The sequence below is a fragment of the Bufo gargarizans genome, chromosome 5 (assembly GCF_014858855.1).
Source record: "Bufo gargarizans isolate SCDJY-AF-19 chromosome 5, ASM1485885v1, whole genome shotgun sequence".
Lineage (NCBI taxonomy): Eukaryota > Metazoa > Chordata > Amphibia > Anura > Bufonidae > Bufo > Bufo gargarizans.
In genome coordinates, this window is record NC_058084.1 from 366,476,569 (window position 1) to 366,499,552 (window position 22,984).

General features: G+C 43.1%; 1 protein-coding gene across 3 annotated transcripts in view; it reads left to right on the plus strand.

Moving 5' to 3' along the window:
* RARB (retinoic acid receptor beta) overlaps positions 1-22,984 on the plus strand; it is a 200,822-nt gene that overhangs the window by 107,299 nt on the left and 70,539 nt on the right. The gene's annotated exons all lie outside the window — the stretch shown is intronic.

The window sequence follows — 22,984 nt, forward strand, 5'->3', positions numbered from 1 at the left end:
GGTGCACTGTATTATTTGGTTCTGCTGGGGCAGTATTTTCTGGTGCACTGTGGTATTTGGTTCTGCTGGGGCAGTATTTTATGGTGCACTGTATTATTTGGTTCTGCTGGGGCGGTATTTTGTGCTGCCCTGTGGTATTTGGTTCTGCTGGGGTGGTATTTTGTGCTGCACTACGGTATTGCTGACCCCGACTACCTGTGATGTCCCTACCTACTTGTGGCTTGTGTTGCCCTGCCTACTTGTGTTGTCCCACCTTCTGTTAATTTGGACCCCCCTACAACATGGGGCCACTTTTAGATTTTTTCCAGGGCCACTTTGAGTTCCGAGTCGGCCCGTGACTGAATCCATGCAACAGACAGGAAGCTTTTTTGGTTGGATCTTCATAACATCTTCTCGAGATGGTTTGAATTGTGGATGAAACATATTTTGACTTTTTTAATCTTCCACTCATGTCCAAAGCAGGTTCTACCGCTGACATTGAAAACGTACACATAGGAGCCCTGGAGGCAATGCCTAGGGGTGATAAGCATTTAATTAAGAGCAGGATTTCGCTCTCAGTGTCCTGAATACATAACAAGCCTGTTTTTTCCCCCCCCTTTTCTTGATAATACAATAACTGTGTGTTTGAGGCAGGAATATAACTTTAGTGTGTTCAGGAGACATCCATAAATCTTTGGATTACAAAGGAATGAGATGTTCGCTTTTTTGCATTCAAGTGATTCAACATGCTTTTACAGGGAATTTTAGGCCTGGCTAGCTCCCTGAGTGACAGCTATAATGGAGCTGGAAAAATAAGCAAACCCAACAGACTGACCCATTTTCTTTTGTAGTTTATCACTGCAAGAAAATAAATGTTAATACAGACCCACATTTAATTAACAGTGCATTATGTCTTGATTTTTAAGAGGTGCTTGTTAAGTGCCAGGAAACTTGAAAGGCCAAAGCAGAGAACGCTAATTACTTTAGAATTATGTGTTTTATCTCGCCTTGTTCTGTTCACGTTATGATGTACTGCCGAGATGTCTGATTAGAAGGGAAGAAAGTGTGCCATCTAACTGCCGAGTACTTCATGGAATTTGCTCTTGTTTTTTCATTGAAAGAGCCCAAGGATTGGGGTAAATGACTAAAGAAAGTGAATGGCCACCTCTCATGTTTCGGCATCTTTCTGGCTTATTGTCCTTTTATACCACGGGAACTTGTCCACATCTTTTATGTCCCTAAACCACCACCACTGGCTTGTACTCTTGTTTTAAAAGGGTTTTCCAAGACTTTATAACTGATGATCTGTCCCCTGGATAGGTCATCAGTATCTGATCAGTGGGGGTCTGACATTCGGGACCCCCGGCAATCAGCTGTTTGAGAAGGAACCAGTGCTCCTGTGAGCGCCACGGCCTTCTCCATGCTCACCAAGCACAGCGCCATACATTCTATAGCGGCTGTGCTTGGTATTGCGCTCAGCCCCATTTACTACAATGGTGCTGAGCTCCGCCTAAGCCACGTGTCATCACTTGGCCTAGGGAAAACTACGAGAAGACTGCGGCGCTACTGTGAGAACTCCTGCCTTCTCAAACAGCTGATCTGAGGGGGTCCTGGGTGTTGGACCCTCACTGATCAGATACTGATGACCTATCTAGAGGATAGCTAACCCCTTTAACTTTTTAAATGTGTCCCTATCAATAACTGCATTATCTAAAATATGACATTTTATCCCTGCTCCCCCCGTTATTTAACTTACCGTATTGTGGTCACAGAGGTAAGGTTGCTCAGATAGTTAGTCATGGTGCACATGCCCGTAACATGGCCACTGTAGCTCATGCGTTATCTCAGGCCAGTTCTGGCAGCTTCCAGTGTATGCACAGTGCGCTAGCCTCGTCCTCATTGTCACACTGAGCGTGTTGGATGTCGCTGTAGCTGGCTAGAGATGGAGTATCCCATCCTTAGGAACGTTAGTGAAGCCAGAGAGAGCATGTTGATCTTAATGGGGTTGTCCAAGATATTTACTAATGTGGCCAATGTCACAGAGTGCGTTAAAATAAGATATTGTATGCTCACCTGTTTCTCCGGTGCCATTTTCTTTGTTTACAGATAGCAGCGGTGATGTGCAGGTATACAGTACATGACCGCAGCAGCCAATTACTATCCCCATTTTAGCGCAGTGCACTTTCTTTTCTCTATATAGCCTATTAGAGAATCCTGAGTTAAAGGGGTACTCTCTATTCATGAGCCAGAGCAGAGAAAAGCTGCAAAGAACGCCACTTACTCTGGAAGACCCATCCCGGTCATGCACCACACAGACCACTCATTGATTTCAGCAAGAAGAGTGTAATGCATTACTTCACCTGGGGTGGTGCTGTTTAGAAACGGGACAGTTACTGGTGACTACTCCCGCTGATTCCCTGCAGATGAATGTCCTGTGATCATTACTGGCGGGAACAGTCCAAATAAATGGCTGATAATACTAACGTATATAAGATAAATGATCATGTCAAGGGGTTAATCGTATTATTTTCTCATTCGTTTAACCTTCATCATCTCTATAAGTCAGCCATTTATCTCGGCACGTATTTTCTGTCTTTGAATGGATCCCAGTGGTATCAAAAGGACTGCTTCTTATCTAGCAAGCCTGGCAAAACACACAGCAACCTCTTTACTCCATTTCAGACGTCATCTGACATCCAAGTTGCTGCCTTTGTTTCCATTTCTGAGCCAAAAAACTGGGTCAGTTAATCCAAGTAGAAAATGTGTTTTTTTTTTTTTTGTTTTTTTTTGTGAGTTAACTCTGTGTGATGAATTAATGGAAAGAATGTCCTCGGCTAGTGCTTCAGAGGCTCGGAGCTCACCCTGATTTACAGTCACACGAAAAAAATCTTCATTTGTCTCAGAAACTTTATATTTTAAAAAAAATATGTGTACCTGTAATTTCCCTTCTGTCCAACGCCTCTAAATCATAGTTGACTCTTGTTATTAAAGGTTTTTGATGCGAAATTCAAGGTGCTGGCGAAACTGCAAAGTGCTGAAAAGTCATATAAATAATATATATTAGATCAGGGTCAAAGAAGGAGTTAAGACAGCTTGACCTCAGCTGACAAACAGGCACCATTTAAGCCAGCCTTCTAATTACTACTGCGGCTCGCCATTTAATACTGTGATCTTGTTTCTACTAAATCAGAGGAGAGCCAAGTAAAAGAAAAGTCAGCCTGTCATATGATTGCCGGCAAGACAAAGACCAACACCTGGTGGCACTTTATAGATGAGGCACCTTTGACTTCTTATTACCCTTTACCCGTATACATTGCTATGTGTGAAGCTTATGGTATATTAAGAATATCAATCTACTCAGCGGCCAATATAGGTTTTGCTAAAAATGTGTTCAACAGAATTTTCTTCTCTTTAATGTGTGCGTGTATAACAAATTTTCTTAAAAGAATACAGCATAAAATGAAAAAAAAAAACTTTTGCATCTTAACAAAATAGTTTAGTTGCCCCGTTCTTTTAAATTGGGAAAAAATTAATTCAGCCATTTATTAGTCAGAAGCGTTTCTGGGAAAGATGGGTAATAGTCAATATGGCTGCCTTCACAGCTCCCACAGTAACTGTTGACAAGGTCCCCCAAACTCCTGATCATCAATTCTGCACGGTGGAGTGGTGGATGATGTATCACGGGCACTTTGGCCTTTTGGGAGTTCGGGGAATGTTGGTGATAGCTGTTATGAGACAAGTGGTAATGGTGGTTGCCACCCAGATATACTTGTTGAATAGATTGTTTAATGACTTAAAGGGAACCCGTCATCAACTTTATGTTGCCCATACTAACGGCAGTATAAAGTAGAGACAGGCAGGATGATTTCAGCGGTCTGTCATTTATAAGTTAAAAGTAAGCGGTTGCCGAGAACCAACATCACAATCATTGCAGACTGGGCCTGGAAAAGAGTCCCGGCCACCTGAGAAGAGTCCTGGTTACTCATGAATTCCTGCTCTCCCTGCCCACCTGCTGATGACTGACAGTCTTCTACTTAGTTTTCTCCCTTTCTCTCTAGGAGAGAACTGCCAACAATCAGCAGATGGATGAGAGAGCAGGAGATTATGAATAACCAGGACTCTTCTCAGGTAGATTTGACTCTTTTCGAGGCCTGGGCTGCAATGATTATGATGCCGGTTCTCGGCAACCACTTACTATTAGCTCATGAGTGACACACCGCTGACATCAGCATTTCTGTCAGTTTTTTATGCTGCCCTCAGTGAGGTCAGCATAAAGTTGATGACAGGTTCCCTTTAAAGGGGTATTTCCATCTGAGACAAGGAGGACATATGGCTAGGATATGCCCCCTTTGTCTGATAGGTGTGGGTCCCACCTCTGGGACCCATACCTACACTAAGAACAGAGCGGGAAAGGTGGTGGCCGCAGGAGCTCGGGTTTGGCCACCAGCAAGTGCTCTCCCCATAGTACTGAATAGGAGCGCACAGCGACCACCGCTACTGTAAATAGCCGAGCCAGCACATGCACAGTGCACCTTCCACAACTTTTGGGGTTCCATTCTCAGTGTAGGTGCAGGTCCCAGTGGTAGGACCCGCACCTATCAAAAAAAATGGGCATATCCTAGCGATGTGTCCCCATTGTCTGAGATGGGAAAACCCCTTTAAAGGAGGTGTCTAGTTGAGAGAACCCATTTTGAAATACTTCATTAAGGCCTTTTGAGTTAGTAGAAGGGTTTACCTGATTTGGGACCTCCATTATTTAGCTAAAGTGACTACAAAGCTCATCTTCGTCCTGGAAAAACCCTTTCTATCCCAGCATTACATGATTTCAATGGGCAACATGTGTATTGGATTTCTGCACCATTTACAGATGACTGCTGGTGGTTGCAGCAGTGTTTCATCTTCTCATGATATTTGTGAAATATAAATGAGTTCAAGTCCCCATTTTACAGGTGTAGTAGGGGCCTGATCCTCCTCTGTTCTGCAAGGGAAGGGAAGGATTGCATTATCTAAGAGTGTGGCCAACAAAAACAAAATGTGCGAATACACCCTAAGGGTACAGCCAAAGGCCTCTTGCACACAAACGTATTTTCATTCTGGGTCCGTTCTGTTTTTTTTTTTTTGCGGACTGTATACGTAACTATTCATTTCTATGGGTCCACAAAAAAAAAACCTGAAGGTATTCCGTGCGCATTCCGTTTCCGTATTTCCGTTCCGCAAAAAAATGGAACATCTCCTATTATTGTAGGCATTACGGACAAGGATAGGACTGTTCTATGAAGGGCCAGCCGTTCCGTTCCGCAAAATATGGAATGCACACGGATGTCATCCGTATTTTTTGCGGATCCGTTTTTTGCAGACCGCAAAATACTTAGTCGTGTGCAAGAGGCCAAACAGGGTGAAGTTTCTGCTGCGGATTTGTTGCACATTTGCCACAGATTGAATCTGAGGTGAAAATCAGCCGCGTAAATTGATATTCTGCAGATTGAAGATACAGCCACATATATTAAGCACAATGCACATTTTCCACAAAATTGACAACGGATCTGCCGACAATCCTCTGTGCCAAAATCTGTACAAATTTTGCAGGTTACAGTGTGGAAATACTGTGGATTTGCATTGCAAAGAGTGAACTCTGCAGCAGATATCAGCACAATAAATTGGCATGCTTCTGATTTAAGATGCGAACTGCATGTCTTTATGTCCAGATATTATCACAGAAAATGATAATGCTGCAGATTTTCTGCACGCAATTCCACTGTGAAAGTTCCCCATTTATACTACGTGCATCCGCACCCTCTAAATCTGCACCACAGGTTAATTTATGCTTTTTGTTTCGATTTGGTAGAATGGGCAAAAAGAAAATCATTACGTAGATAATTGTCTACGTTTGGCCAAAACCTGACAGTTTTCTGCTGATAAGGTGGTTCGTCATGTTGGATTTTTCCGGTTGGTGTGTGTATGGTACATGTCTGATTATCATTACTTTATTACTTTTTGCATAATGTTTTTTTCTATAATTGTATAAGCTGGTCCCTTTACACAACTGAATACCGCTTTCAGTCTTGCATGTATTGTGGGGATTGTTAATATGAACAATCAGATGTACAGCCGATTGATCAAGAGTTGGCTACTTCTATGTGGTGGAGCGGGTAGACCTGTCTCTCCAGGTTTCTGAATAGTCTCAGTCACAATCTCTGTTGCTCTGCACTGAATATGGGGTCGCATAACAGACCTCTTATCTGTCAGTGTGCAAAGGCAGCTGCTGTGCAAAATGACAAATTGTAATAGAGGTGGACACTGTGTAACAGAGGTGGACACTGTGTAACAGAGGTGGACACTGTGTAACAGAGGTGGACACTGTGTAACAGCGGTGGACACTGTGTAACAGCGGTGGACACTGTGTAACAGAGGTGGACACTGTGTAACAGCGGTGGACACTGTGTAACAGAGGTGGACACTGTGTAACAGAGGTGGACACTGTGTAACAGAGGTGGACACTGTGTAACAGCGGTGGACACTGTGTAACAGCGGTGGACACTGTGTAACAGCGGTGGACCTTAGGGACACTGTGTAACAGAGGTGGACACTGTGTAACAGCGGTGGACACTGTGTAACAGCGGTGGACACTGTGTAACAGCGGTGGACACTGTGTAACAGAGGTGGACACTGTGTAACAGCGGTGGACACTGTGTAACAGAGGTGGACACTGTGTAACAGAGGTGGACACTGTAACAGCGGTGGACACTGTGTAACAGCGGTGGACACTGTGTAACAGAGGTGGACACTGTGTAACAGAGGTGGACACTGTGTAACAGAGGTGGACACTGTGTAACAGAGGTGGACACTGTGTAACAGAGGTGGACACTGTGTAACAGAGGTGGACACTGTGTAACAGAGGTGGACACTGTGTAACAGAGGTGGACACTGTGTAACAGAGGTGGACACTGTGTAACAGAGGTGGACACTGTGTAACAGAGGTGGACACTGTGTAACAGAGGTTAGGGCTGCAGCTAACGATTATTTGAATAATCGATTAGTTGCCGATTAATTACTACGATTAATCGATTAATCGGAAAAAACGACAAAATTACAAAAAAGAGGTTTATATGATCTTACTTGAAAAATTATGTTCAAAGGCCATATTAAAACAAATTGTGGACGACACTATTATGGGGGATCTGTGGACGACACTATTATGGGGGATCTGTGGACGACACTTATGGGGGATCTGTGGACGACACTTATGGGGGATCTGTGGACGACACTTATGGGGGATCTGTGGACGACACTTATGGGGGATCTGTGGACGACACTTATGGGGGATCTGTGGACGACACTTATGGGGGATCTGTGGACGACACTTATGGGGGATCTGTGGACGACACTTATGGGGGATCTGTGGACGACACTTATGGGGGATCTGTGGACGACACTTATGGGGGATCTGTGGACGACACTTATGGGGGATCTGTGGACGACACTTATGGGGGATCTGTGGACGACACTTATGGGGGATCTGTGGACGACACTTATGGGGGATCTGTGGACGACACTTATGGGGGATCTGTGGACGACACTTATGGGGGATCTGTGGACGACACTTATGGGGGATCTGTGGACGACACTTATGGGGGATCTGTGGACGACACTTATGGGGGATCTGTGGACGGCGTAGTTATGGAGAGGGGGGTCTGTGGACGGCGTAGTTATGGAGAGGGGGGTCTGTGTGTACGGCGTAGTTATGGAGAGGGGGGTCTGTGGACGGCGTAGTTATGGAGAGGGGGGTCTGTGGACGGTGTAGTTATGGAGAGGGGGATATGTGCACTGTTATGGGCATAACAGTGCACAGATCCCTTTCCTCATAACAGTGCACAGACCCCCCTCCCCATAGCAGTGCCATAGACAGATCCTCCCCCCTCCCCATAGCAGTGCTATACACAGACCCCCCCTTCCCATAGCAGTGCCATAGACAGATCCCCCCTCCCCCTTCCCCCTTCCCCCTAACAGCCCCGGCCCCGATGCTTGCATCTTTATTTTACCTTTTTACAATGACGCTCCCGCTCCTGTAACAGCCAGGCAGAGCGGACGGCGGCGTAACGTCACTCAATCACGTGACGCGCCTGCTCCGCCCACTTCATGAATGAAGGAGGCGGAGCAGGCGTGTCACGTGAGTGAGTGACGTTACGCCGCCGTCCGCTCTGCCTGGCTGTTACAGGAGCGGGAGCGTCATTGTAAAAAGGTAAAATAAAGATGCAGCGACCGCCCGCCCGCCCGAATAGCAACGAATCGGCGATTATTCGATAACTGGATTCGTCGACAACGAATCCAGTTATCGAATATAATCGATTACATCGATTAATCGTTGCAGCCCTAGAGGTGGACACTGTGTAACAGAGGTGGACACTGTGTAACAGAGGTGGACACTGTGTAACAGAGGTGGACACTGTAATAGGGGTGGACACTGTGTAATAGGGGTGGACACTGTGTAACAGAGGTGGACTCTGTGTAACAGAGGGGGACACTGTGTAACAGAGGTGGACACTGTGTAAAAGAGGTGGACACTGTGTAAAAGAGGTGGACACTGTGTAACAGAGGGGGACACTGTGTAACAGAGGGGGACACTGTGTAACAGAGGTGGACACTGTGTAACAGAGGAGGACACTGTGTAACAGAGGAGGACACTGTGTAACAGAGGGGGACACTGTGTAACAGAGGTGGACACTGTGTAACAGAGGAGGACACTGTGTAACAGAGGAGGACACTGTGTAACAGAGGAGGACACTGTGTAACAGAGGAGGACACTGTGTAACAGAGGTGGACACTGTGTAACAGAGGTGGACACTGTGTAACAGAGGTGGACACTGTGTAACAGAGGTGGACACTGTGTAACAGAGGTGGACACTGTGTAACAGAGGTGGACACTGTGTAACAGAGGTGGTCACTGTGTAACAGAGGTGGTCACTGTGTAACAGAGGTGGACACTGTGTAACAGAGGTGGACACTGTGTAACAGAGGTGGACACTGTGTAACAGAGGTGGACACTGTGTAACAGAGGTGGACACTGTGTAACAGAGGTGGACACTGTGTAACAGAGGTGGACACTGTGTAACAGAGGTGGACACTGTGTAACAGAGGTGGACACTGTGTAACAGAGGTGGACACTGTGTAACAGAGGTGGACACTGTGTAACAGAGGTGGACACTGTGTAACAGAGGTGGACACTGTGTAATAGGGGTGGACACTGTGTAACAGAGGTGGACTCTGTGTAACAGAGGTGGACACTGTGTAACAGAGGTGGACACTGTGTAACAGAGGTGGACACTGTGTAACAGAGGTGGACACTGTGTAAAAGAGGTGGACACTGTGTAACAGAGGGGGACACTGTGTAACAGAGGGGGACACTGTGTAACAGAGGTGGACACTGTGTAACAGAGGTGGACACTGTGTAACAGAGGTGGACACTGTGTAACAGAGGAGGACACTGTGTAACAGAGGAGGACACTGTGTAACAGAGGAGGACACTGTGTAACAGAGGTGGACACTGTGTAACAGAGGTGGACACTGTGTAACAGAGGTGGACACTGTGTAAAAGAGGTGGACACTGTGTAACAGAGGGGGACACTGTGTAACAGAGGGGGACACTGTGTAACAGAGGGGGACACTGTGTAACAGAGGGGGACACTGTGTAACAGAGGGGGACACTGTGTAACAGAGGTGGACACTGTGTAACAGAGGTGGACACTGTGTAACAGAGGTGGACACTGTGTAACAGAGGTGGACACTGTGTAACAGAGGTGGACACTGTGTAACAGAGGTGGACACTGTGTAACAGAGGTGGACACTGTGTAACAGAGGTGGACACTGTGTAACAGAGGTGGACACTGTGTAAAAGAGGTGGACACTGTGTAACAGAGGTGGACACTGTGTAACAGAGGTGGACACTGTGTAAAAGAGGTGGACACTGTGTAACAGAGGTGGACACTGTGTAACAGAGGGGGACACTGTGTAACAGAGGGGGACACTGTGTAACAGAGGGGGACACTGTGTAACAGAGGTGGACACTGTGTCACAGAGGTGGACACTGTGTCACAGAGGTGGACACTGTGTCACAGAGGTGGACACTGTGTCACAGAGGTGGACACTGTGTCACAGAGGTGGACACTGTGTCACAGAGGTGGACACTGTGTCACAGAGGTGGACACTGTGTCACAGAGGTGGACACTGTGTCACAGAGGTGGACACTGTGTCACAGAGGTGGACACTGTGTCACAGAGGTGGACACTGTGTCACAGAGGTGGACACTGTGTCACAGAGGTGGACACTGTGTCACAGAGGTGGACACTGTGTAACAGAGGTGGACACTGTGTAATAGAGTTGGACACTGTGTAACAGAGGTGGACACTGAGCTTGTTAAATGATAAAGAAACCCGGAGATAATGGAAACTATTCTAGAATAGGCTGTACATAAACATCAGAGACACCCGCGTGATACCAAAGCTTCTTTAACACTGAAACGGTCTGCAGGTAACATTGTTACCAAGCGAAATGGGGTTTTAATAACCAAATTAGTGATTCCCTCAGGCATCCGAACTATAGACCATGCTTTATGTAAATAATGAAGCTTATTTCATAGTAAGTCTTTTAGCCAATGATTTCCATTAGGATGTAATATTATGTCCAACCACTTACATCATAAATATAAGGACAGTTTTTACTAACTTTGTCCTAAAGGCTTTTAAAGTGATGTTGCATTGTAGGACTTTGAAGGCACATCCACTGAATAAAGAAGCAGTCACCGTAAGAGAGCACATCTCATACAATGTCTTAAAGGAGTTTTGTTACTTCAGCAAATGGCATTTATCATGTAGATAAAGGTAATACAAGGCACCTACTAATATATTGTGATTGTCCATATTCCTTTTTTGCTGGCTGGATAAATTTTTCCACTGGATTATACACTACCAGGGGTTATGACCACCCCGCAATCCAGCAGCAGTGGACACGCATGCAAACTGTAGGAAAATGCACTGGCCTCTCTGGTGGCCGGTAGTGCGCATAGGCTGGCACTTTTTTCTATAGTGTGCAAGCACGACCACTGCCGCTGGATTGCAGGGTGGTCGTAACCCCTGGATACGAGCAGTATGTAATGGGAATAAAAATGAATCAAGCCAGCAATGGATTTAATTTAGGAGTAGCTTAAATGTAAAAATAAAGGGACATAACTTTGTGGGTTGCTGAGGTGGTAGTTGCTCCTGGGCCTTGGTTCTTCAGTCTCCTATTTACTTCATGAAGTTCTGGTGTTGACCATAGAGCTCCAAGAACATCATCTACTTGCTTTGTTCTCCACCCACATTTACGTTATATTGTAAGATGTAGAATCCATGGACTTTACATCGCAGTCTAAACTATGACACTGCTTTGATGCCCCACCCTTGTGTCATCGCGTTTCCTTGGATCTGATGCGTTTTTGATAATCTTTTGCATCTCTGATGAAAGTGACGGCTAAGAAGTACAATGGCTGGTGAGCTGCAGCGGCAGACTTTGCAATGACTGACGGTCCCCGGGGACAGAATCACTCAGTCTTGTAGAATGGGGTGACATTTAAAAAAGAAACGCTGAGGAAAATGTCAAGCTTTAAAAATTAGGTTCAAACCTGCTGGCTTCTGATTTATTTTTATTATAGGCAGGGTTGGACCAGAGATGGATTATCAGGCTTGAAACTGTTTGGTGAATTTTTCACATTTTGTTTTAATCAGAATAATCTAATTTTCCGTAGTATTGAGTGTGTGGAAGCTAAGGCTAGTGAGGCCAGATGGATGGTTTTTACTTAGAAATCTCAGCAATAATCTGATGAAGCCAGCAGGAATGTAACAGATTTACCCCACACGCTCTTTTATTAAAACTATTTGCAAGTGTGCAAAAGGGAGCAGAAATATGGCAGTTTATGCAAAATAATATACATTTGTCACGTCTAACCCAGTCTACTAAATCAAGATAATTAAGTTGTGACTGCTCAAGTATACCCAGCGGAGTCAACAGAAAGCAATGCCTTTATTCTCCCGGCTTCTATGTACAGAGGCACAACAGATGATAGAGATAGATACAAATATAGAGAGATGGATAGAAGGATAGACGGACGGATAGCTAGATAGATAAAAGGCTAGACTGATAGATACATAGATAGATAGATAGATAGATAGAAGGCTAGACGGACGGATAGATAGATAGAAGGCTAGACGGACGGATAGATAGATAGCTAGATAGATGGATAAAAGGCTAGACAGATAGATAGATAGATAGATAGATAGATAGAAGGCTAGACGGACGGATAGATAGAAGGCTAGACAGACGGATAGATAGATAGAAGGCTAGACAGACGGATAGCTAGATAGATAAAAGGCTAGACTGATAGATAGATAGATAGATAGATAGATAGAAGGCTAGACGGACGGATAGATAGATAGAAGGCTAGACGGACGGATAGATAGATAGATAGATGGATAAAAGGCTAGACGGATAGATAGATAGAAGGCTAGACGGACGGATAGATAGATAGATGGAAGGCTAGACAGACGGATAGATAGATAGAAGGCTAGACAGACGGATAGATAGATAGAAGGCTAGACGGACGGATAGATAGATAGATAGAAGGCTAGATGGACGGATAGATACATAGATAGATAGAAGGCTAGACAAATAGATAGATAGAAAGCTAGACGGACAGATAGATACATAGAAGGATAGACAGATAGATAGATAGAAAGAAGTATAGATAGATAGAAGGATAGATATGAGAGTGCTGTGGTATTTTTTTTATTATATCTTTCAGGTTTTATTTGTGAATGCTGACACCACTTTATTTTTGAACATCACAGTGCTGCTTTGTTTCATAGATAGATAGACAGATGAATAGATCAGATAGATGGATGGATGGATAGATAGATATATCTATCTGCCTATTCTAGCCTTAGTAGTCACATGGGTGGACCTGCTCAGTGATTGACAGCCTTCCCTCTATAAACGTACATTCATAGATAGCTGTCACTGATAGGACCGCCCACTGGACTCCTAAACATCGAGAGCAGGGATTTGAATGTAGAAATTACAAGTTTTTCGGAATCTTTTCCCAAAAAAACTCTGTATTAGTCTGCTCTATAACATGTTTCCTGCAGATTACACAGCATGTTAAATGGAACGGGTTCTCTTTATTTCTGTTCTGCAAGCATTCTTCATCCTGTATTGTACAGTAAAGCCATTGCCATACGATTATTGCGGTAAACAGTTGGTAGCCCTTCTCAGGACTAGATCCCTGCCACCCTCTGGCTTGGCACTGTACACCAGTGTTACACATTGCGTAGTCGAGGTGCATGTGGCACTCTTGCAACTAGTGTTTGCAGGGTTTCCATGAAAGGTAGTGACAGAGCGGCTATGAGGGCCCATGAAGGTTATTCCCATACTGATTGGATGGTCAGTACCACCTGTATGTGCACCCTATACTTACCTACCCTCACCTCATGCTATCTGGTACTCACCTGTCACCTCTGCTGGCTTTTCTGTTATAGTAGATAATTATATTCCCTGTGAAATAACTCTGTAGCAGCGGTGGAGCAGCCAGAGCCAAACTTCAGAAAAGATGGATGCAAGCCCCAGAAAAGTCACACTCCAAACCGTTCATCTGTATCTTGTGTTGTGCTGCAGATACAAGATTTGGAGTTTTCTTAGAGCTCTGTGTTGTGCTGTTCCTCTGTTAGTCCTCCTAGGACTGAATAGAATGACAACTGGTTGTGTGTGAGTCCCTACATAGTGTTACACTGTCCAATCAGGGCTTACCATGCCAGACTGTGCAGGGACACACCCCTTTTCCAAGGAAATGGTAACACCCAGTTGTTAATTTACTCACCTATTTCTAGGAGGAATAGGATAGTACTAGCGTAATGTAGCATTCTAAGATTCTCCAGAATTGTTATTTCATGGTATTTACTAAAACAGACAAGTAAGGATAGCTGGCAGGTCCTTTTTAATCAAAATATGCTGTTCAGCTGCATTGCCTGTGTCATTCTGCATAGATAGATAGATATAATATATAGATGATAGCTAAAATATATAGATGATACAGATAGATATAATATACAGACGTGGACAAAATTGTTGGTACCCTTTGGTCAATGAAAGAAAAAGTCACAATGGTCACAGAAATAACTTTAATCTGACAAAAGTAATAATAAATTAAAATTCTATAAATGTTAACCAATGAAAGTCAGACATTGTTTTTCAACCATGCTTCAACAGAATTATGTAAAAAAATAAACTCATGAAACAGGCATGGACAAAAATGATGGTACCCCTAACTTAATATTTTGTTGCGCAACCTTTTGAGGCAATCACTGCAATCAAACGCTTCCTGTAACTGTCAATGAGACATCTGCACCTCTCAGCAGGTATTTTGGCCCACTCCTCATGAGCAAACTGCTCCAGTTGTGTCCGGTTTGAAGGGTGCCTTTTCCAGACTGCATGTTTCAGCTCCTTCCAAAGATGCTCAATAGGATTGAGGTCAGGGCTCATAGAAGGCCACTTTAGAATAGTCCAATTTTTTCCTCTTAGCCATTCTTGGGTGTTTTTAGCGGTGTGTTTTGGGTCATTGTCCTGTTGCAAGACCCATGACCTGCGACTGAGACCAAGCTTTCTGACACTGGCTAGTACATTTCTCTCTAGAATTCCTTGATAGTCTTGAGATTTCATTGTACCCTGCACAGATTCAAGACACCCTGTGCCAGACGCAGCAAAGCAGCCCCAGAACATAACAGAGCCTCCTCCATGTTTCACAGTAGGGACAGTGTTCTTTTCTTGATATGCTTCATTTTTTCGTCTGTGAACATACAGCTGATGTGCCTTGGCAAAAACTTCGATTTTTGTCTCATCTGTCCACAGGACATTCTCCCAGAAGCTTTGTGGCTTGTCAACATGTAGTTTGGCATATTCCAGTCTTGCTTTTTTATGATTCGTTTTCAACAATGGTGTCCTCCTTGGTCGTCTCCCATGTAGTCCACTTTGGCTCAAACAACGACGGATGGTGCGATCTGACACTGATGTTCCTTGAGCATGAAGTTCACCTTGAATCTCTTTAGAAGTCTTTCTAGGCTCTTTTGTTACCATTCGGATTATCCGTCTCTTAGATTTGTCATCAATTTTCCTCCTGCGGCCACGTCCAGGGAGGTTGGCTACAGTCCCATGGATCTTAAACTTATGAATAATATGTGCAACTGTACTCACAGGAACATCTAGTTGCTTGGAGATGGTCTTATAGCCTTTACCTTTAACATGCTTGTCTATAATTTTCTTTCTGATCTCTTGAGACAGCTCTTTCCTTTGCTTCCTCTGGTCCATGTCGAGTGTGGTACACACCATATCACCAAACAACACAGTGATTACCTGGAGCCATATATATAGGCCCAATGGCTGATTACAAGGTTGTAGACACCTGTGATGCTAATTAGTGGACACACCTTGAATTAACATGTCCCTTTGGTCACATTATGTTCTGTGTTTTCTAGGGGTACCATCATTTTTGTCCATGCCTGTTTCATGAGTTTATTTTTTTACATAATTCTGTTGAAGCATGGTTGAAAAACAATGTCTGACTTTCATTGGTTAACATTTATAGAATTTTAATTTATTATTACTTTTGTCAGATTAAAGTTATTTCTGTGACCATTGTGACTTTTTCTTTCATTGACCAAAGGGTACCAACAATTTTGTCCACGTCTGTAGATAGATAAAATATATAGATGATACAGATAGAATAAATAGAGATAGATAGAAAGAGATATAGATAGATAGATAATACATATTAGATAGATAGAATATATAGATGATACACAGTAGATAGATAGATAATACATAGATACATTGCTGCCCATAATTATTCATACCCCTGGCAAATTTTGACTTAGTTACTTTTATTCAACAAGCAAGTAATTTTTTGACGGGAAATGACAGGTGTCTCCCAAAAGATAATAAGATGATGTACAAGAGGCATTATTGTGGGAAAAAAATCATTTCTCAGCTTTTATTTACATTTGAGTAAAAAGTGTCCAGTCCAAAATTATTCATACCCTTCTCAATAATCAATATAAAAGCCTTTATTGGCTATTACAGCAATCAAACGCTTCCTATAATTGCAGACCAGCTTTTTGCATGTCTCCACAGGTATTTTTGCCCATTCATCTTTAGCAATGAGCTCCAGATCTTTCAGTTTGGAGGTTCTTCTTGCCATCACCCTGATCTTTAGCTCCCTCCACAGATTCTCAATTGGATTCGAGTCTGGACTATGGCTGGGCCACTCCAAAACGTTAATGTTGTTGTCTGCTAACCATTTCTTCACCACTTTTGCTGTGTGTTATTGTGTGTCATTGTGTGTCATTGTCATGCTGAAATGTCCACTGGTGCCCAAGGCCAAGTTTCTCTGCAGACTGCCTGATGTCGTTGAGAATCCTCATGTATTGCTCTTTTTTCATGGTGCCGTTTACTGTGATTAGGTTCCCTGGTCCATTGGCTTAAAAACACCCCCAAAGCATTAGGTTCCCACCACCATGTTTGACAGTGGGGATGGTGGTCCTTGGGTTGAAGGCTTCTCCTTTTTTGCACCAAATGAAGGAAACATCATTGTGACCAAACAATTCAATTTTTGTTTCATCTGACCATAATACAGAAGACCTGAAGTCTTCTTTTTTGTCCAGATGAGCTTTTGCAAAGGCCAAGCGAGATATAGCCTTATCTGGAGAAGTGGCGTCCTCCTTGGTCTGCATTGTGCAGTGTCCATTAGATTGTCTCCCTTGAGACATTGCCACCAGCAGATCCTTGGATTCTTTTTCACCTCTTTAACTACTATCCTCCTGGCAAGCACAGGTGTCACTTTTGGCTTCCAACCACGTCCTCTGAGATTTTCCACAGTGCAGAACATCTTGTATTTTTTTTCTCAAATGTAAATAAAAGCTGATAATTTCTCCCCCCCCCCCCCCCTCCCTCCCCGCTCCCCACTACTACTATGGCAACCAGGACTTTAATAGCGTCCTGGCTGCCATAGTAACACTGAACGCATTTTGAAGATGGATCCGTCTTCAAATGCTTTCAGTTCACTTGCGTTTTTCCGGATCCGGCGTGTAATTCCGGCAAATGGAGTACACTCCGGATCCGGACAACGCAAGTGGGAAAGAGCCCTAAGTCAGTCTATTAGTAACTGATTCTGGAATATCATGTTATTAGTAACTACATATATGAAAATTGAAATTAGGGTCTAGGTGTGACAGTTATCCTTTAAGTCAAAATGGGTATGAATAACTATGGGCAGCACTGTAAATAGATAGTAATATATGTGCATTTATAGGTAGTGAGTAGGAATATAATAGATGTATACTATATGTAGATGATCAGTATAATTTTTTTTATTTATTTTTTCTTCCCGGGTATCTATGTTTTAGGACGGAAGAGGGGATTTTCTGTTTTCTTGTAAGACTTCTAGGATATGAAAAATCAGATAGCAGTGAGCCTGCCGCCGAAGAACTGTAGAGTGATTCCCTTGTGAATCATTTCCTTGTATCTGGGAATCCTTGGCAGAAATGACTGCCCTAAATGATGTGTTTGTGCTCCACAAGCAGCCATGGAGCTAAGTAGCTTCAGGGAAGCTGTCAGTCTGCTAATAGGGTTATATTCCCAAAAGCTAATAGCGGTGCAGTGTTTTAATGTTGAGGCATTGGACTTTAGAAGTGTAATGAACAGCAGGTAAATACACATTCTCCACCTTCTCTGATACCGATACTATAATAATACATTATCAGCTAATTTTGTATCAGTCCTTTAACAAATCATAGTCAATGTAATGCTTGATTACAAAATAGAAATTCTGAATGAGAAGGCTTGTCTAGAAATGTTCAATCCTCTGATCATGTATCTAGACATTTAGTCTGGGTTTCCACCTTCAGGTTCATAAAATGAGAACACGTAAAAAAGAAAGATTGAGTCTGCTCCTTGTCTTTAGCTTCAAACCTGCATAAAAAAACCTGAGCATGTAAACCTATCCTATAGGTTTAAGTAGATATTTTTGATTCCGGAATCTCGTTCTTTCTTGATATTTTACTTAAAGCCTCGTTATTGTGACATTTAATAAGAAGATGGTGGTTGTTCAAAGTTCATGGATGTTATCAGAGTAGAAGGACCATCATCAGTGGCATATATAGAAGAGAGGGTCCCAACAGCAGAGATTAAACTGTGCCCTCTATTTTCATGCCAGATGTTTCTACCCAGGTGTTATTTATTGCCTTCTCCTTATGATAACCATTTGGGCAATTTCGTACAGTGGCATGCAAAAGTTCCCTGGTCAAAAGGACTGTCACTGTTAACAATTAAGCAAGTTGAAGATGAAATGATCTCTAAAAGGCATAAAGTTGAAGATGAAAGACACTTTTCAACATTTTAAGCAATGTCTGTGTATTATTTTGGTTTTGTACAATTTTAGAGTGAAAAAAGAGGTACCGTATTTTTCGCCGTATAAGACGCACCGGCGTATAAGACGCACCTAGGTTTTTGGGGAGGAAAATAAGAAAAAAAATATTTTGAACTAATTGTGGTCTGTGGGTGATGCACTGTTATGGGGATCTGTGGATGACGCACTGTTATGGGGGATCTGTGGGTGACACTTATAGGGGATCCTCTCTGGATGGCGCTGTTATGAGGATCTGTGTATGACAGTTATGGGGGGGATCTGTGGATGACACATATATAGCATCTTATGCTATGTGTCATCCACAGATCCCCTCCATAAGTGTGGGGGTCGCATTTGCTTTTATAATGGGGGTGGGGGTCGCATCTGCATTTATAATGACAGCGGGGCCCGTGCAGTGACTGTATTCTACTACACGGGCCCCGCTTACTGTACAATCATATCCCTAATACCGTAGTTAATTGTTGTGTGCACTGCATGTAAAAGCATAATGAGCGATGATGAGCGCTATTACTTACAATTAGAAGCGCTTGCCGTTCGGAGCAGGGAGGAGGGCAGGAGGCAGGCCGGGAGGACGGGCGCTGGCAGTGTGAGTCATCCGTCATGCGCCCACGCCGCCTGCTTCATTCATGAAGCAGGCGGCGCAGGCGCGTGACGTATGACTCACACTGCCAGCGCCCGTCCTCCCGGCCTGCCTCCTCCCTCCTCTCTGCTCCGAACGGCAAGCGCTTCTAATTGTAAGTAATAGCGCTCATCATCGCTCATTATGCTTTTACATGCAGTGCACACAACAATTAACTACGGTATTAGGGATATGATTGTACAGTAAGCGGGGCCCGTGTAGTAGAATACAGTCACTGCACGGGCCCCGCTGTCATTATAAATGCAGATGCCGCCCCCAGCCCCTCCTCCCTCACAGCTGATATACCCGCCGCACGGCATCGCGGCGGGTGTATCATTGAAAACTAAGCAAAATCGGCTACATTCGCCGTATAAGACGCACTGCTATTTCCCCCCCACTTTTGGGGGGGAAAAAGTGCGTCTTATACGGCGAAAAATACGGTACATTGCAAAAGTATGGAAACCCAAGTAGATTTGAGCAGTCAGATAACTTTGACCGAGTTCTCGAGCCTTAAATAGCCAGTTAGGGTTAGGGATTTTTAGGAAATGAAAGGTGATGCAAATTGCAAAGCTTTATAAATACCCAGACTCCTCTAACCTTGTCCCAAAAAAGCCTTAGGTTCTTCTAAGCAGCTGCCTAAAGCTCTGAAAATAAGTGGTTGAAGCCCACCAAGGAGGAGAAGGCTATGGGAAGATAGTAAAGCATTTTCAGGTTGCCATTTCCTCAGTTCGAAATGTAATTAACCACATCACGATCGCCCATTGACTATAAACGTTTTTTATGGGTGGTCGTTTATCTCTGAATGGACGTTCTGGAACGTCCATTCAGAGATGGCAGCTGCACTCTAATCGTGCAGCTGCCGAGCAGGGGGCCCGCTGTCAGTGACAGCAGGGCAACCCAGAGAGAAGGCAGGGGCCGTTGAGCGCTGTGTATACAGATCAGGAAGCGCTATTCTGCCCTGGTAGTCTTCCGCAGACCTCGATCAGCCCTGCACTGAGGCTGTTCAGCACTGTATACTGCTGTACAGCCTCTCTGGGGGGTGTATTTCCCCCAGGAGAAATCAATAGTGAATTTTTTTTTTTTTTAAAGTGATGTTAAATGTCTCCCAGAGGTCTTGTATGACCTTATGGGGGATGCAAAGTGTAAAAAAAAAATCCCCAATTAAGTCATAAAAAAAAAAATTAAAAGTAAAAAAATCCCGCAAAAATGAGCCCCTACATAAGAAACTCATTTAAAAAAATATATATATATATCTCTCAGAACATGGAGACATTAAAAACATAATTTTCAAAAATGCTATTATTGTGTTAAAGTGAAATAAAAAAAGTTGACATATTAGGTATAACAACCTGCTCTATAAAAATATCACATGACCTAACCCCTCAGATGAACACCATAAAAAAAAAACTGTGCCAAAAAAGCAATTTTTTGTCACCTAACATCAAATAAAGTGCAACACCAAGCGATCAAAAAGGTGTATGCCCCCCAAAATAGTACCAATCAAACCGTCACCTCATCCTGCAAAATGAGACCCTAACTAAGACAATCGGTCAAAAAATAAAAAAGCTATGGCTCTCAGACTTAAAAAAAAAAATAAAAAATGCTATTATTGTGTAAAACTTAAATAAATAAGAAAAAGTATACATATTAGGTATTGCCACGTCTGTAACGCTCTGCTCTATAAAAATATCACATGACCTTACCCCTCAGATGAACGCTGTAAAAATAAATAAATAAAAACTGCTAAAACAACCAATTTTTGGGGGTCACCTTGCCCCATAAAGTGTAATAATGAATGATCAAAAAAATCAATTGGTACCAATACAAACCTCAACTCTTCCTGCAAGAAACGAGCCCTTCCACAAGACAATTGGTAGAAAAATACAAAAAATATGGCGTTCAGAAAATGGACAGAAAAATGATCCCCTGAGGAAGCTGTGTAGTGAAACATACGGCGGGGTGGAGGCATACTGGTCTGTATTTTACAACTATGTTGGGCTCTTTCTGTGTTTGTAATATGATTCCCCTATTCTTTTGCTGCCCTCATCTTCCACTGCCCTGGGACATATGCAGTTTGTACTAGTCAGCACCATGCACTTTATATTTATTGTTGTGTACCCATGAAATGTAATGATGAGCACTTTATTAAGTTGAATTAAGTCTGGTTGATACATAAGATTACATAATAGAACCATTGTATCCTCCTTTTTCTATATGTGTATGCCGCTGTTGTGATTGATTTTACATTTTCACTATTTTGATGTAAATTAATAAAGCTATTATTATTTAATATCTGTTGGTGGTTTATTAGTGGGGGTATTTTGATCTGTTTTGGTGTAAGTAAAAAAAAGTCCAATCATTAAGCATGGAGGTGGATCACTCGTGCTTTGGTGTTGTGTTGCAGCCAATGTCATAGGGAACATTTTGCTGGTAGAGGGAATAATGGATTCAATGAAATTCCAGCAAGTTCTGGAAGCAAACATAACCCCAAAAGCTGAAGTTGAAAAGAGAATTGCTTCTACAAATGGATAATGATACTAAACACACCTCAAAATCCACAATAGACTACCTCAAAAGTGCAGGCTGAAGGTTTTGTCATGGCCCTCACAGTCCCCTGATCTGAACATCATTGAAAATTTGTGGATAGATCTCAAAAGATCAGTCCATCAAAACGGCTCTGGAATCTTGAAGACTGTTGCATGAATGGATGAAAATCCCTCAAACAAGAATTAAAAGACTCTTGGCTGGCTACAAAAAGTGTTTGAAGCTGATACTTGCCAAAGGTTGTGTTACTGGGTACTAGCCACAAAGTTCTGCTTCAGACCCTAAGATACTTAAAATACAAAGCGAAGGTGTCAACTTTAACTGTATGCCTTTTGGAGATCATTTCATCTTAAACTTGCTTTATGGTTCACAGTAACAGTAATTTTGACCAGGGGGTGCACAAACTTTTGCTTGCCATTGTACCTTCTTGTTTGCTAACAAAGCAGTTCTTTTATAGAGGGAAGTTCTGCACAGGTTGTTTCTATCCAATAGCAAAGTAGATGGGGGTCAACCAGGCCCCCCCCCCCCCCCCTTCCCGTTTCTAAGGGCCACATAGCCTACTTCTATGTCATGTGCAGACTTTATCACCCTGGACAAGTTGATGTCTAGTCTAGGAGACATAATGTTGACTGGAGCCTCAAATATATTGGTTTATTTCTGATGTTAATGAGCAACTAAACTGAAAGCACAAACCTTGTACAAATCAAGCTAAAACAAGTATCTGCCATTATTAATCATAAATATGGATGTAAATCTTTCTGGAGGTTCATAAATTAGTGATCATTAGTCAATATTTTGGAATTGTCTTGTCGGTTTCGTTGAAGAGCTCTATAGATATCTTCTTTAAAAGGGTTGTCCAGCTGGTAACAATATTTTTAAAAAGCGTCCGAATGGCTTTAAAAAATAACAGATCTCCCACTGCTCCTCTCCCAATGGTTCCCCTCTAGAAAGTAGAAACTGCTGTGGCCAGTGATTATCTGAGCTGGTAGGTTGAGCCGTCACATTTCCTTTTTCAAGAGGGACCAGAAAGTAGAGATAGGTAGGAATCCAGAAAACATTGGAATGAGATCAGTAGCTTTTATTTATTTTTTCAAACATTCTGACTAGAGATAAGCAAATCGATTTGTCCCATCAACCACAGTTCTACATCTGCAAGGGGGCTTTCCCCGAAGCTGAAAATGTTTCCCCTGCCACTTGATTGACAGGAGTGGTCATCTTGGCCGGCCCTGATAATCTTGTGCCTGTGCCGCTGCCACAAGTAGTGTGTTAAATTTTAGAGTTCCGCACTGGTTTACTGGTGCCAGCAAGGACTTGTTTAGTCGTAATCAAATGATAGAAAATTA